General features: G+C 43.6%; 1 protein-coding gene across 3 annotated transcripts in view; it reads right to left on the bottom strand.

Moving 5' to 3' along the window:
• The window catches only part of LOC120307617 (sodium/potassium-transporting ATPase subunit beta-1-interacting protein 4), a 115,756-nt gene that overhangs the window by 19,088 nt on the left and 80,323 nt on the right, over positions 1 to 16,345 (bottom strand). The window lies entirely within an intron of this gene.

A 16,345-nucleotide genomic window follows, 5' to 3' on the forward strand; every position in this document is an offset into this window, starting at 1 on the left:
CATAATGTCACATGTGCAACAACAGCTCAGATTTAGATAGATAGATAGATAAGTAGGTAGGTAGATAGGTAGGTAGGTAGGTAGGTAGGTAAGTAAATGAGATAGGTAGGTAGGTAAGTAGGTGGTAGGTAGGTAGGTAGGTAGGTAGATAGATAGATAGATAGATAGATAGATAGATAGATAGATAGATAGATAGATAGATAGATAGATAGATAGATAGATAACCTTTATTGTCATTTTTTACTGTGGGCACAATGGCACACATTAAAAATGAAATTCAGTTTCTTGCTCTCAAAGTGTACACATGCACAACACACATTTAAACATACTATATACAACATATGTATAGACCTACACCCCTACATATAAGTAACATATAAATATTAATCACTGTCCATCTTGAATACATAACGGAAGGAGGAAGCTTTAGAGCTTTATTTAGCACAAGTGTCAACGCTGCTAACATCGGATGTTCTTGCTTTGACAACATATGGAGATGCAACCATTTTCCTTCTTATGTTTTACTCTTAGAATTAGAATTTGAATTAGATGATACTGGGGGGAGGAGGAATGTGCATGGGAGTTTAGTTAGACATAACAATACTGTAACTAGTGTGTGAGAACCAAGGTTTTTGAAATAAGAGATGATAAGAAATGACCAGTTGAAGAACTGGAGGGAAAGCCTGCATTTCAAACTAATTGGAGAATGTGATTTATGACTGTTAATTAGAGGAGAGAATTGTGCTTTGATACTATTTGCTCAGGGGAGAGAAATTCAGATTTTGGCTTTGCCTATGTACGTGCTGAAGCTATGCTACTCGAATAAAGATTATTTAAGGTAAACAATGCCTCGAAGTTCTTTGAAGAGTTTCATCTGCCGGAACCATGACAACAAGTATGTTCATGTTTCCTATACTAGTTAGGTCATCTACTCTAGAAACTACCTTATGAGACAGCTGTCAGGCATGAAAGACCAGGACCACATGTGAATTTCCAATGAAACTGATTTATTACTACTCATCTACCAACAGTGCTTTTTCAATAGGCAACTGGATTTTTTTCCCTTGAAGACATTTTGCTTCTCATCCATGAAGCTTCTTCAATTCACACCTTTGGGACAACCATGACCTGGATGACTGAGAATCTCCATATACTCATATCTACAATATACACTACAGAATATTGGGTGGATGTATGGAATCAAGGATGGTCTAGAAACCTCTGGAGAGATCTAAAAAAATCAGAAGATGTCTGGTAGCATTTTTTCAATGTACAGGTAGTCCTCAACTTGCACCCACAACTGAGCCCAACATTTCCCACCTTTTCCCCCACAGTTGTTAAATGAATCACTGGACTTGTTAAGTTAGTAACGCGGTTGTTAAGTGAATCCAGCTTCCCCCCATTGACTTTGCTTGTCAGAAGGTCGCAAAAGGGGATCACGTGACCCCGGGGACATTGCGACCGTCACAAATACCAGTCGGTTGCCAAGCCTCCCAATTTTGATCATGTGACTGTGGGAATGCTGCAATGGTCATCAGTGTGAAAAATGGTCATAAGTTACTTTTTCAGAGCCCTTGTAACTTCGAACGGTCACTAAATGAAAGATTGTAAGTCAAAGACTATCTGTACAATATATTTTATTAAAAGGCATAAGCTGTAGGTCACTTCACCACTTTGTGAGTTTTTTAATAAAATATGTTAAGTCAAAAAAGGTGCTTGTTCTGATTTTTTGGGTCCCATGGACCAGAGGTCCCCAACCTTTTGAGCACCAGGGACCAGTTCCGTGGAGAGAGGTTTTTCCACGGACCAGAGAGTGCGTGGTTTTGTGTGCTGCCTGCATCCCGCGGATGGGGCTTCGCTTGTTTGTGTGGACCGGTTGCTGGCATACTGTGGCCCAGTACTGGTCCATGGACTGGGGATTGGGGACCCCTACCATAGACTAAAGACAGTTTGCCCACAATGGAAAAATCTAGTAACTGATGGTGGCATAAGCTAAAGGGAGCTGTATTTCAATTTCCTTATCTTATCTCAAGCTTTTAATTTCTCTGGCTGATTTACTTACTTCTTTCAGCAGTTTGTACAGCATTACTTACATTGAAGGGGGAAAATGTGATATCTGTGTGTTTGTGTGTATGGTTGCCCGACAAATCACCATATTACAGCAGTAATAAAATAATAGGCAACGCTTTCCATTTTTCTTGTTTTACAAGAAATCAACAAGATCCCAATAAAAAACACAGCAGATATGAGAACAAAAGAATCTAACATCATTATGCTTAACACCAATACTTAGAGGTACAACATAATCTTATTTTTACAGTATTTTAATCTTCTGCTGACTGCTTAGGGGGAATTTGTGGGGTCTGGAAGACCTTGAGAAATGATATGCAAATATTTTATCCAAATGTACTATTGTTATTTATGTAAGGAACCAGTCCACATTGCCTAAGATCACATACTATGTAAGATAAGTGAGCTTCTTCCAAAGACCTTGAGAAAATGCTATCTTTAGGGAATTCTAATTTTTTTTCCTTCTAAAAATATGATCTGGAAACTTCAGGAGGAAGCAGATGAGTGCTTAAAAGGACCTATGACTTTTTTCAGCAGGACCATTGCAGCATCTCCCACGATCATGGGATCAAAATTTCGCAACTGGCACATATTTATGATGGTTGCAGTGTCCCAGGGTCACGTGATCGCCTTTTGCAACCTTACAAGCAATGGGAAAGCCAAGTTCGCTTAACTTTTGCTTTTGTTTTTGCTCTCACTTTTACACTTTTATGTTTACTTTTCCTAACAGTGAGAACAATTAGTCAGTGGAAGGACTTGCCTCCAGAAGTTGTGGGTGCTCCAATACTGGACGTTTTTAAGAAGAGACTGGACAGCCATTTGTCTGAAATGGTAGAGGGCAGTGTTTCTCAACCTTGACAATTTTAAGGCATGTGGACTTCAACTCCCAGAATTCCACAGCCAACATTCTGGGAGTTGAAGTCCACATGCCTTAAAATTGTCAAGGTTGAGAAACACTGGTATAGGGTTTCCTGCCTGAGCAGAGGGTTGGACTAGATGATCTCCAAAGTCCCTTCCAATAACAACAACAGCAACAACAATAATAAAGTTGGAAGGGACCTTGGAGGTCATCTAGTCCTATCGCCTGCTCAGGCAGGAAACTCTATACCAGGGGTGTCAAACTGAAGGCCCGCGGGCCGGATGCATCATAGCGAATGGCAAAAAAAGTCACGATACGTCATGACACGTCACGTGACGCTGCAAGTTTGACACCCCTGCCCTATACCACTTCAGACAAATGGCTGTCCATTCTCTTCTTAAAAACTTCCAGTGTTGGAGCATTTACTGCTTCTGGAGGCAGGTTGTTCCACTGGTTAATTGTTCTAACTGTCAGGAAGTTTCTCCTTAGTTCTAGGTTGCTTCTCTCTTTGGTTAGTTTCCATCTGTTGCTTCTTGTCCTGCCTTCAGGTGCTTTGGAGAATAGCTTGACTCCCTCTTCTTTGAGGCAGCCCCTGAGATATTGGAAGACTGCTATCATGTCCCCCCTCGTCCTTCTCTTCGTTAAACTAGACCAGGAATAGGCAACCTTGGCTCTTTTCTGACTCGTGGACTTCACCTCTCAGAATTCCTGAGCCAGCATGGCTCGGCTTAGAAACCTCTCCCTTTCCCCTCAGCATGGCTGGCTCAGGAATTCTGGGAGTTGAAGTCCACGAGTCATAAAAGAGCCAAGGTTACCTACCCCTGCACTAGACATACCCAATTCCAGCAACCATTCCTTATATGCTGCTCTCCCTCATGTTTGCAACTCTGAATCCAAAGCTAAAAAACCCATATGGTGCATTAGCTTCCTTTTTTGTCCCTCTCTCTCTCTCTCTCTCTCTCTCTTTTTTGCAAAAAACGTTTAAAAATTACCCAGCTTGTTTCCAGGAAGGATCCTGCTGCATGCCATTAGCTCCCCCTTGCAATCCTTATTACCTCGTCTTTTCCGTGTCTAGGTGATGTATGCTTCCCCTTTATTAAAAATGAATGACTCCATTTTCTAGCGTTTCCTCGTCCATCATACTGTCCTCCTGCGGTGTGAGTAATTGTGAAGCTTCTAATTCTTAATTAAAGTGGATTGAGTGCACCCTGGAAATAAATAATGAGGGATAACGGTAGCCTTAAAAAAAAAAAAAGTTAGCCTCCCACTGAAAGGCTGGTTGGTGCCAGGGATTTTGGGACTGAGCTTCTCCTTGAGTCAGCAATGCACAGCCTTCCAGAGACCAGGATAATAGGCTTTGAAAAGGCTGCAGATGGATTGCTTTGGTCATCTCTTGATGGTGTGAGTAATAAAGTAACATCAAGAGATGAAGATTTATCTTTATAACACAAAGAGGTAAAGATAAAGAGCTAAAGAGCTAAAGTGTATGATGAATGGCTGCAGGAACTGGGCATGTCTGGTCCAGTGAGACCGAGTGCCCAAAACCCGCCCCCACCTGCCCCCTGCCCATCACCGCCCCGTCACTGCCTGCTCCACCCCACCTTGCTCCGCCCCACCCCACTCACACCCACCACCTCCATGGCCCGCCGCAGCAGACTGTCCAGCACCATGGCAGCCACGGACTCTGCCCGCGCCCTGCAACATCATCTGCGTGAGATGGGGCGCAAGGCCGGAGTCTTGTCCCCGCTGCCTGGCTGCCATGTCCTTGCCTGCGCTGCTCCGCACGGGCCGTGCTCAGGGCCGTGCTCAGGGTCAACTCTCCTCCGGGGGTGCTGCTGGTGAGGAGGGGGCCATGGGGGGAGGTGGGGCTAGGTCGACGGCGCGCATGCCCACAAAGAGGGCTCTGAGTGCCCTTTTGACACGTGTTCCATAAGTTTGCCACCCCTGGTCTAGTCCAGGGGTAGGCCACCTTGGCTCTTTTATGACTGGTGGACTTCAACTCCCAGAATTCCTGAGCCAGCCATGCTGAGGGGAAAGGGAGAGGTTTCCAAGCTGAGCCAGGCTGGCTCAGGAATTCTGGGAGTTGAAGTCCACCAGTCATAAAAGAGCCAAGGTTGCCTACCCTGGTTTAGCCCAATGTTCTGACGTTGAGAAAGATTACTTCTGGGAGGAATTCTGGGAGTTGAAGTCCACACTTCTTAAAGTACCCAAGGCTGAGAAACAGTGGGCTAGGCCAGGGGTAGGCAACCTTGGCTCTTTTATGACTCGTGGACTTCAACTCCCAGAATTCCTGAGCCAGCCACGCTGAGGGGAAAGGGAGAGGTTTCCAAGCTGAGCCAGGCTGGCTCAGGAATTCTGGGAGTTGAAGTCCACGAGTCATAAAAGAGCCAAGAATTGCCTACCCCTGGTCTAGTCTAATGCAGAGAAGGACTAGGGGTGACATGATAGTAGTCTTCCAATATTTGAGGGGCTGTCACAGAGAAGAGGGGGTCAACCTATTCTCCAAAGCACCTGAGGGCAGGACAAGAATAACAGGTGGAAGATCATTAAAGAGAGATCTAACCTAGAACCAAAGAGAAATTTCCTGACAGTTGAGAACAATTAAAGCCACGGATGGAAACTAACCAAGGAGAGAAGCAACCTAGAATTAAGGAGAAATTTCCTGACAGTGAGAACAATTAATTAGTGGAACGAGTTGCCTCCAGAAATTTGATCCACGCTGGCTGAGGAATTCTGGGAGTTGAAGTCCACAAGTCATAAAAGGGCCAAGTTTGAAGATCCCTGTTATAGACAATCCCAAGAAAAGTCATTTTAACCTTCCTATGGAGCTGTTTTCCTGACCTGGTCTACCTCGTGGGGATGACAATACCTCATTCAGCCCAAATTTGCTGTAAATATCAATCAGTGCTTCAGGTGTGTGAGGGAGTAATTTCTCTATGATTTGATGGAAGGGTTGCTCTCCATGGTACTGAATCCAAGTCCTCTCATCTGCTACTTGGACTTTCCACCAGTCCTGCTCCACTTGGCTACCTCTTGGCTGAACCATCCTGTCTCTATTGTTAGTTGGATATCAGCCATCAACAGGCACATAGAAATAAACAACATCGACATACCACTCAAAAGAGAATCAAAAATGGCAAAAGGAAACCAGAGACCAAGACGCTTCCTCACCAGCAATCAACACCCAAGTAGAGATTAATAACAAGATTAATACCCAACCAACAACCAAGAAGTAAGCAATACCTCAATCAGGGAACTACCAACTCAGACAAACAGAGCACTCCCAACAAAACTGACAGGAAAAGCCACAAACCCTGCTCCCTTCTAGCACTGATGATGTTACCTAATGAGGTAGTGAAATGTCTGCAAGAAAACAACCCAGGTCAGAGAGCTCCCAAAATCCAACAGTCCCAGCTATGCTCTTACTCAGAGCAGGTGAGGGTGTCCCTCTTTGACCAGAACTAAAGCAAGATCCACCAGCTATTATGTGAGACTGTAGTGGAAAAACCACGATACTTACATCAGAAGACATGACACAAAGGGTTGGAAAAAACAGGTTTTATTTGCGCAAAGGTTCAGAGTATTCATATGACAAATTCTGAACCCTGAGTTACTCCCAGGCTGTCATTTTTATACAGCTTGCCGCCCACGCTTAACCTAATGGATGACTTCTTATCTACCTTTAACACACTAAAAGAGAGAAGTTCATATCTTGAGAACACACACTAGAAAAGGAGAAGTTCACACAAATGACTATCTTACCACATGGCCCTACATGGGTAATATCTTACACCATCTGTGACTTTCAGTTAGCACTTCTTCTAAAATGTTTTCTTCATAGAATTAGCACACAGGTTATTTCATTTAGCCAGATTCTGATATTAGTTAAAGCTTAATATTAGCTAAAGTTTACATCACATCACTCCTGTTAATTAAAATATATTTCTTATGATATTTCCCATCTACCTCAAGACGTTTCTACAAATTTTTAAGCAGCAGATGGAGAGATGCAGCTACTGGCAGATGTGGTCTTCTCTGAATTTGTTCAGCCATGACACTTAACCCACTTGAGTGGACAATAAGGATGCCTATATACATTAAATAATAAACTGCGATCTGGAAATTGTACTTCTGTACCCCATGCCTTCTTGGCATCTTATTTTTAATCCTTTATTTAATAAACATTTACTTACATTGACCATGGGGCAATTTGGCTCTTGATTGTGACCTTTATAAAACATGTTACTTCAGTTATGCGGTTTGAGGGCCAAAAATTTAACACTGTCTTTAAGCCATGGAGAAAGAGAATGGGGTGAAGTTTAATTTGGTGATCAGCAAGCTAGATTTAGTTGGCTGCTTTCCTGTCTCCCAGGAAAAAAAATGGCAAATCTGGAGGACACCTGCTTACCTTGAGATTTCAAGCAATTAAGGGACATTTAAAAGCTTGTGGCAGCAAAAGGGAGTCATAAATGATAAATGTGAACAGCTGGTGCAAGAATACCATCCTCTATTGCAGGGGTGGGGAACCTTGGCTCTTTTATGACTTGTGGACTTCAACTCCCAGAATTCCTGAGCCAGCCAGGAATTCTGGGAGTTGAAGTCCACAAGTCATAAAAGAGCCAAGGTTCCCCACCCCTGCTCTATTGTATCAGTGACATTGCTGTCCACAGCAAAAATTTTCCAATGGAAATTTTACTTGCATCTTTTAACAGTGTCTGTGTGCACCTATCATGCTCCAACATGGTTCAAAAATCCACAGTTTATTGGATGAACCCATTTTTTTCCTGTGCTCATGAAAGTTGCCATAAGGCAACTGTGCTCACAGGAAAGATGCAGAACACCAGATTCCGGTGTCTGCCTGATTAACGTATGGTTTAGTGTTTATTTATTCTATTATTTTATCCTGCTTGTAAGTGACTCAAGGCAGTGGACATAGCTAATACTCCTTCCTTTTTCTATTTTATCCACAAGCCTGAGAGGTAGGTTGGGATGAGAGATCATGATTGGTCCCAGGGTACCCAGTTGTCTGTCTGCCTGCCTGCCTGCCTGCCTGTCTATCTTGTCTATCTATCTGTCTATCTGTCTAGTCTATTTTGACTATCTATCTATCTATCTATCTATCTATCTATCTATCTATCTATCTATCTATCTATCTATCTATTTTGTCTGTCTCTGTGTCTGTCTGTCTGTCTATCTGCCTGCCTGCCCCCCCTCTCTTTCTCTCTAGTCTGTCTGCCTGTCTGTCTATCTTGTCTGTCTGTCTGTCTGTCTGTCTATCTATCTATCTATCTATCTATCTATCTATCTATCTATCTATCTATCCATCCATCCATCCATCTATCTATCTATCTTGTCTGTCTGTCTCTGTCTCTGCCTGCCTGCCTGCCTGCCTGTCTATCTATCTTGTCTGTCTCTGTCTCTGCCTGCCTGCCTATCTGCCTATCTGTCTGTCTGTCTATCTTGTCTGCCTCTGTCTCTGTCTCTGCCTGCCTGCCTGCCTGTCTGTCTGTCTGTCTGTCTATCTATCTTGTCTGTCTCTGTCTCTATCTCTGTCTCTGTCTCTGCCTGCCTGTCTGCCTGCCTGTCTGTCTGTCTATCTTGTCTGTCTCTGTCTCTGTCTTCCTCTGTCTCTGTCTGTGTCTCTGTCTGCCTGCTTGTCTATCTATCTAGCCAAAATTGACTCTGGATGCTATACAACAAAACTAAGAACAGTTTTTCCTGCTCAGTTCATTGTAAGAGAGTTGCATATTTACATTCCTGAGCTCTGAATATTGCTAAATAAATATACAGAGCAGCCAACAATTTTCATCTGCCTAACTGCTGGTGGGAAGAATCCAGGAGCATCCAGATGGCTAGTGCAAAGCTTGGAAAAGCTCGACTAACTCTGGTCTGTTTATACTACCCAACCATATGATACAGGGCAATTTTAGCACCAGGTTGTTGTTTTTTAATTTTATTTTATTTTTCAAAAACCCTCAATCCTGAGAACCTCTATGGGAAAAAAATAACAAGGAAAAAGGAAGAGTCAGACAAATATCCTAAAGAAAAGTTCACATTCAGCTATGATCAACCCAGCTCTTTCTAATGCCACTCTGACTTTGCTACCTAATGCAGGTAAGTCCCTTGAACTGGTGATAAACAACTATTTTTCTTTTGAGAGAGGAATGTGCCAAACAACCGGACTAGCTGCTTAAAATGGTGTGCAATTATTTGTTTGTTTACTGCTGAGCCCAGTGATGGCGAACCTTTTAGAGGCCGAGTGCCCAAACCGCAACCCCAAACCCATTTATTTATCACAATCTGCTAGGGCATTGTGGTGCCCTCAGGGGGGGCATGAGGGTGTGGCCCACTGGGTGGGCGTGGCTGGGTTGGGCATGGCCGCTTCGATGCTACTCACGGGGGGGGGATGCCTGTGGGGGCCGGGCAGGGTTGGGGGAGATCCAGGGGGTCTCTGGTGGGTGGGACAGTGGGCAGGAAGCCCAGCATAGATGGGGGGAGGCATGCAATCCTAGCTGGAATGGGGGGGGCCATGGCGCCAATGGGGATCCGGCTTTCCCTGCTTGGGGTGGCCTTTGGCTTGCTGGGTGTGGGCATGCTCTACTACCTCTATTCAAGCTCGCTAGCTGATCGCTTCACCTCCTTTGTGGTGGGTGCAGCTACCGCCCCAGGTGGCAGCAGCAGCCTAATGGACCTGTGTAAGCTGCTGGCGGTGGCGGCACACGTGCCCACAGAGAGGGCTCCGAGTGCCGCCTCTGGCACACGTGCCATAGGTTCGGCACCACTGACTTAGCCCACCAAATATTTAGGGCCAGGAAAAATAACAAGGATGTCAAGGATGAAACTTTGGCAGCTACGTGCCTCTGCATTTCAACTTGCTTTTAGATTAACAGAAGGAGAGGTTACTTTCAAGTGGGTTAGATGGAGAAACGAAAGTTCTGTGATTCAGCTGAAGACCCTGAGAGCCTGAAAGCTTTTCAAGGACAAGAGAACAGGTGTGGATTTGAAGCAGACGGTTCCCATAACAAAGTGAACTTGTTTATAAGGACTACGTAAGATGTTGGGGGTTTGGCTGGGAGAATTATTGTTTAAGTCTATGAATTGGTGTTGGAACCTCAAAGTTACTTCATCCTAACAATGCAGTGTATTCAATAAACAGTAAGATTTTTGGACACGGAATGAGCCTGGAGTTTTATTTGGATTCTCGAGCTGGATGTTGAGATATGAATTGAAATGGCAAAGTCTGACATGCATTTAATTGTCTCCTAGAACTTGTCACTTCAGTGTTTCTCATCCTTGGCCATGTTAAGATGCATGGACTTCAACTCCCAGAATACCCCAGCCAGCCATGCTGGCTGGGGAATTCTGGGAGTTGAAGTCCATGCATCTTAACATGGCCAAGGATGAGAACCGCTACCCTAACTGCTAATTTAAAACAAAATCTCTTCTGCTGATTTCAGAAGATGGGTAAAATAAATCCTTGAGAATTTGGGGGGGGGGGGAGATCCATGCACCCACATATAGACCTGATAAATAGCTTGAGACATCATATGGTAATCAGCTCCCCATTCCTTGTGCAGTAGCAAGATGACCTTTAAACAGAAACTTGAGATGAAAATTGGGCTGAAAAAAAAATCTATAGCCTAAGGGCTAAAGAGCAATTCCTTTATCCTTTTTTTATTAACAAATACCTTACACTTGTCCATCGTCTGACCCAGGGGAAAGCTGATAGCAAAAGATATTAAGCAATAGACATAGGATTAAAAATTCATCAGTGTCCCGAAATACGAAGCTGGGGTCCTGAAAGTTATCACTTCCATTGTCCTTGGAAAAGCAAGCAAGCAACCAGATCCTTCCCTTTATTAATTCATTTTAGAGTATTTATAGCTTATATTATCTCCAACATACAACAGCATGATACTCGGAAGCCCTATTCAGATATAATCATAGTACTTCAAAAGGACTGAAATTTAAATTTCATCTGAAAGGGAACTGCTACAAAATGATATACAAGTAGTCCTCAACTAAAGATTGTTCATTTAGAGACTGTCAACACAGTGCTAGGCTGCATTAACAGAGGGATAGAATCAAGATCACGTGAAGTGTTAATACCACTTTACAAAGCCTTGGTAAGGCCACACTTGGAATACTGCATCCAGTTTTGGTCACCACGGTGTAAAAAAGATGCTGAGACTCTAGAAAGAGTGCAGAGAAGAGCAATAAAGATGATTAGGGGACTGGAGGCCAAAACTTACAAGGAACGGTTGTTGGAATTGGGTATGTCTAGTTTAATGAAGAGAAGGACGAGGAGTGACATGATAGCAGTGTTCCAGTATCTCAGGGGTTGCCCCAAAGAAGAGGGAGTCAAGCTATTCTCCAAAGCGCTTTAACAACTACAGTGATCCACTTAACAACTCTCTCGCTTAGCGAGGAAAATTGGGGGCGCAGTTGTGGTGGTGAGTCTGCATGTCAATGTACTCAAAGGAGGAATGGATGGAAAAAGTGGCAGCCCTGGCAGAGATGGCAAAATTAATTGAGCAGGGGGTTGGACTAGATGACCTCCAAGGTCCCTTCCAACTTTATTATTACTACTACTACTACTACTACTACTACTACTACTACTACTACTACTACTACTATTGGAAAAGAAGCCTTTCTAGTTTCGCTTCTGTTGGAGACTGCTTGGAAACCCAAAGTCAAAATTTCATATATATTTTTCTGTCTCAGGTATAGAGATGGGGGTGGGGAGGGATGAAATTTTGACTTTTGGTTTTGATTAGGTTTGTTGCGATAGAACTGATTGGTACTTACTAATCATACGGAAGTAAAAAGCTGGGATTGTATTCTGTATTCTACTGCACCAAAAGAAATGTTGGAAGTCACTGCTATTTTTTTTTTCTTTCACATCCCCTTTTCTTTTCCCTCGCCCCTAATTCTCCAATTGTCTTTCCTTTCATCCTTATTTCACATTAAGGAGAAATGTAATTCAAAAATAGAATCCTAATACTTGCAACTTTCACAAGGGGGGGTGGGTGGAAGATGAAATGAAATGTTGAAATGATGCCACTTCAATCCAGCTTCCAATTTTTGCAGGTCCCATGAGGTTAATAAACTCAAGAAACAAGATTCCACTTAGATTCCTCAAAAAATATCTTTGTTACTGCTAGCTTAATGTGACAGAATCTTGAAAATCCGTCAGAGCAATTCTCCCACTCAATTTATACCAAGCATAATTAAGGTAGATTTTCTCTGTTTTTCATTCTCATGCTTTTCCCTTCGCTGGGCTAAGCTGTCTCTTTTGTAACGTTCCTGTTTCCTTCTCCACTTTCCCAGGATCTATTAGACCCCTCATCACAACAATTCTGCAAGAATGCCTCATTATATTCAACTAAACAACTCAGTGCATCCAAGTGCCCATTACTGCTACACTTGACAGCCCAATCAAATCGAATAATAGCTTTTTTTTTTTAAGTAATTTTGTCAAAAGTTTTAAAAACAAGAGTAAATAGGAATACAAACTAAAATAGAATAAGAAGGAAATAGGAAAAGGGGGGAGGGTTGAGGGTGGGTGGGTGGGTGAGTGGGTGGGTGGGTAATGATAATATAGTCATGGTAAACGCTTGGGCATTTCCCCTATGCTGCGTTCATGTGTGTGAGAGGGATGAGAGGGGAGGAAGGAGTAGGCAGGAAGTAGGATGGTTAGAGGAGAAGGGGAGGGGAAGAGAGTAGGAGGGGAGGAGAGAAAGAGGAGGGAAGTAGGGAAGGATTAGAGAGGGTGGACGCAGCCTGGGGGGGAATGGGCAGGCGGTACCAATGGTTAGGAATTTATTTTAATTGAATTGTATTTTGTATCAATAAATGGAAAATAAAAACTTTTTAATAAAAAAAAGAAGGAAATAGGAAAAGGAAGAAATAAAAGAGAACGCTGAAGGGCAAACGGAAAATAGGTAGAAGACAAAGTGAAAAGAAAGAGAAAAGATATAAAGGCATGTTTTCTAATTCTCTTTACAGCAGTTATAAGTACAATTGTAAAATTAACTCTTACTTTAAAATTAGACCAGGACCCTTTTCTTTCTATAATCTAGCCCAGTGTTTCCCAAACTTGACAATTTTAAGGCATGAGGACTTCAACTCCCAGAATTCCACAGCCAGCAACGCTGGCTGTGGAATTCTGGGAGTTGAAGTCCACAGGCCTTAAAATTGTCAAGTTTGGGAAACACTGATCTAGCCTATCTAGTCGTCAAAACCATACATCAGTGTTTCCCAGTCTTGATATCTTTAAGATAGGGTGGACTTCAATTGCCAAAATTCTCCAGCTAGCTTGCTGGATGGAGATTTCTGGGAAATGAAGTCCACCATCTTAAAGCTGCTAAGATGCACCATAGATCAGGGGTCCCCAACCCCCGGTCCATGGACCGGTACCAGGCTGCGGCATGCCAGCAACCGGTCCGCACAAACAAGCAAAGCCCCATCCATGGGATGCAGGCAGCACACAAAACCACACACTGTGGAAAAATCTCTCTCCACAGAACCGGTCCCTGGTGCCCAAAAGGTTGGGGACCTCTGCCATAGATCATAACTTCATTTTTTTCTATTATACCCAAAAGGTCCAGAAAATAGCATTTGCATAATCAGCTCCATGTTCTCACGCTGAATGTATAATCCTAGAGCAGTGGGGGCGAGCCTATGGTACAGGTGCCAGAGGCGGCACTCAGAGCCCTCTCTGTGGGCACTCACGCCGTCACCCCAGTCCTAGGCCTTCAGCTGGGTTTTATAAAACCTTTTCACTTTCGGCTTCCGCCGCCATGTGCAAGAAAAAAAAAGTTCAATCAGTCAATTTCAACTTCTCCCGGGAAAAAAAAGTTCTTGCAAAGTTGGAATTGAACTTTTTAATCCCACCCACTCTGCCGTTACCACTGCAGCCATGCCCACCCAATTGGCCACGCCCACCCAATGGGCCACACCCACCCAATGGGCCACATCCACTCGGCACTCGACGATGCATAAGTGGGTTTTGGGTTGCAGTTTGGGCACTCGATCTCTAAAAGGTTCGCCATCACTGTCCTAGAGGCAATCTAATCTAATATAAGATAAGATAAACTAAGCTAAGCTAAACTAAACTAAGCTAAACTAAACTAAGCTAAACTAATCCAATCACACTTATAGACCAGTGTTTCTCCACCCTGACGACTTTTAAGACTTTTAAATATGAGCCAGCAGTGTGCTGCAGCTGCCAAAAAGGCCAACACAGTGCTAGGCTGCATTAACAGAGGGATAGAATCAAGATCACGTGAAGTATTAATGCCACTCTTCAATGCCTTGGTAAGGCCACACTTGGAATACTGCATCCAGTTTTGGTCACCACGATGTAAAAAAGATGTTGAGACTCTAGAAAGAGTACAGAGAAGAGCAACAAAGATGATTAGGGGACTGGAGGCTAAAACATATAAGGAACGGTTGCGAGAATTGGGTATGTCTAGTTTAACGAAGAGAAGGACAAGGGGGGACATGATAGCAGTATTCCAATATCTCAGGGGCTGCCATAAAGAAGAGGGAATTAAGCTATTTTCCAAAGCACCTGAAGGCAGGACAAGAAGCAACGGGTGGAAACTAATCAAGGAGAGAAGCAACCTAGAACTAAGGAGAAACTTCCTGACAGTGAGAACAATTAACCAGTGGAACAACCTGCCTCCAGAAGCAGTAAATGCTCCAACACCGGAAGTTTTTAAGAAGAGACTAGACAGCCATTTGTCCGAAATGGTGTAGGGTTTCCTGCCTGAGCAGGGGGTTGGACTAGATGACCTCCAAGGTCCCTTCCAACTTTACTACTATTACTATGTGGGCTTCAACTCCCAGAATTCCTGGTGACGCTTATGCCATCTGTTTGGAACAGCAGGGGAAAAAGCCCTCCGAGGACCAAGAAAGAAAGACACATGGAGTTATTTCTCAATAGTTTTCTTTATGGTTCTTGCCCTATAGACAGAATCTTGCCAGTCTAAACTATTTGAAAAGGAAAGATACAGAGGTAGTCCTTGATCTATGACTATAATCAAGCACACTTCTGTTACTAAGTATTACAGTGAAGTGAGTTTTTCCACCACTTTCTGACTTTTCTTACCAGAGTGGTTAAGGGAATGACTGCAGTTGTTAAGATAGTAACCAGTTTGTTAAGTGAATCTGGCTTCCCCATTGACTTTGCTTGTCGGAAGGTTGCACAAGGGAATCACATGACCCCGGGACACTGAACCATCATAAACACGAGCCAGTTGCCAAGCTGAACTTTGATCACGTGACCGTGGGGATGCTGCAATGGCTGTAAGTGTGAGAAACGATCCCAAGTCCCTTTTTTTCGATGCCGTTGTAACTTTGAATGGTCATTAAAGAGTTGTAAATGTGAAAAACAGCGAGTCACTTTTTTCAGTGCAATCACTAAGGAGGAGCCTTCTTAACCCTCGTTCTCCCAAACTTTCCATGCTTCACTGCCTCTCTGCCCTCTGGAATGCAGCCCCTCCCCAGTGGTGGGATTCAAACAGGTGAACAACCGGTTCTCTGCGTGGATGCCACTTCCGGAAGTCCATTCTGGGCCTGGGCAACAAAAAAGTAGCTACCGGTTCTGCCAAAGCGGTGCAAACTGGCTGAATCCCACCACAGCCCCTCCCTCTTGGGAATCCAGACTACTTTCTACCACACTAACCCTATCACTTGTCTGAATCATATTTTTTTTTATGTGGATCCTCTGAATTTGTCTGGATTTGCACTGTGGGCCAGGAGCTGCCTCCCCAATTTTTTTCTGAATGCTTCTGACAATTATTGGGGATGCACCCACAAGGTCAGCTCAATACAAAAAAGATGTTGAGACTCTAGAAAGATGCAGAGAAGAGCAATAAGGATTACAAATGGACTGCAGGCTAAGGCATACAATGAACAGTTGAGGGAACTAGGTATGTCTAATCTAATGAAGAGTAGGATTAGGGGTGACATGATAGCGGTCTTCCAGTATTTGGAGGGCTGTCACAGAGAGGACGGGGTCAATCTATTCTGCAAAGCACCAGAACAAGAAGCAATAGATGGAAACTGATCAAGGAGAGAGCAAACCTAGAACTAAGGAGGAATTTCCTGCCTGTGAGAACAATTAACCAGTGGAACAGCTTCCCTCCAGAAGTTGTGGGTGCTCCAACACTGGAGGTTTTTAAGAAGAGATTGGACAACAATCTGGCTGAAATGTCTAGGGTTTCTTCCTTGAGAAGAGGATTGGACTAGAACAGTGGTTCTCAACCTGTGGGTCGGGACCCCATTTGGGGTCGAACGACCATTTCACGGGGGTCGCCAAACAACACAGTCCGTCATTTTCCCCCCTTTTCCTTAGCTGTGCTACTCCCTTTTATTCTATTGGCTTTTGAAAGCCAATAGAATAGGCTC

This window comes from Crotalus tigris, unplaced genomic scaffold, assembly GCF_016545835.1.
Source record: "Crotalus tigris isolate CLP2741 ecotype Arizona unplaced genomic scaffold, ASM1654583v1 scf7180000017794.702064, whole genome shotgun sequence".
NCBI lineage: Eukaryota > Metazoa > Chordata > Lepidosauria > Squamata > Viperidae > Crotalus > Crotalus tigris.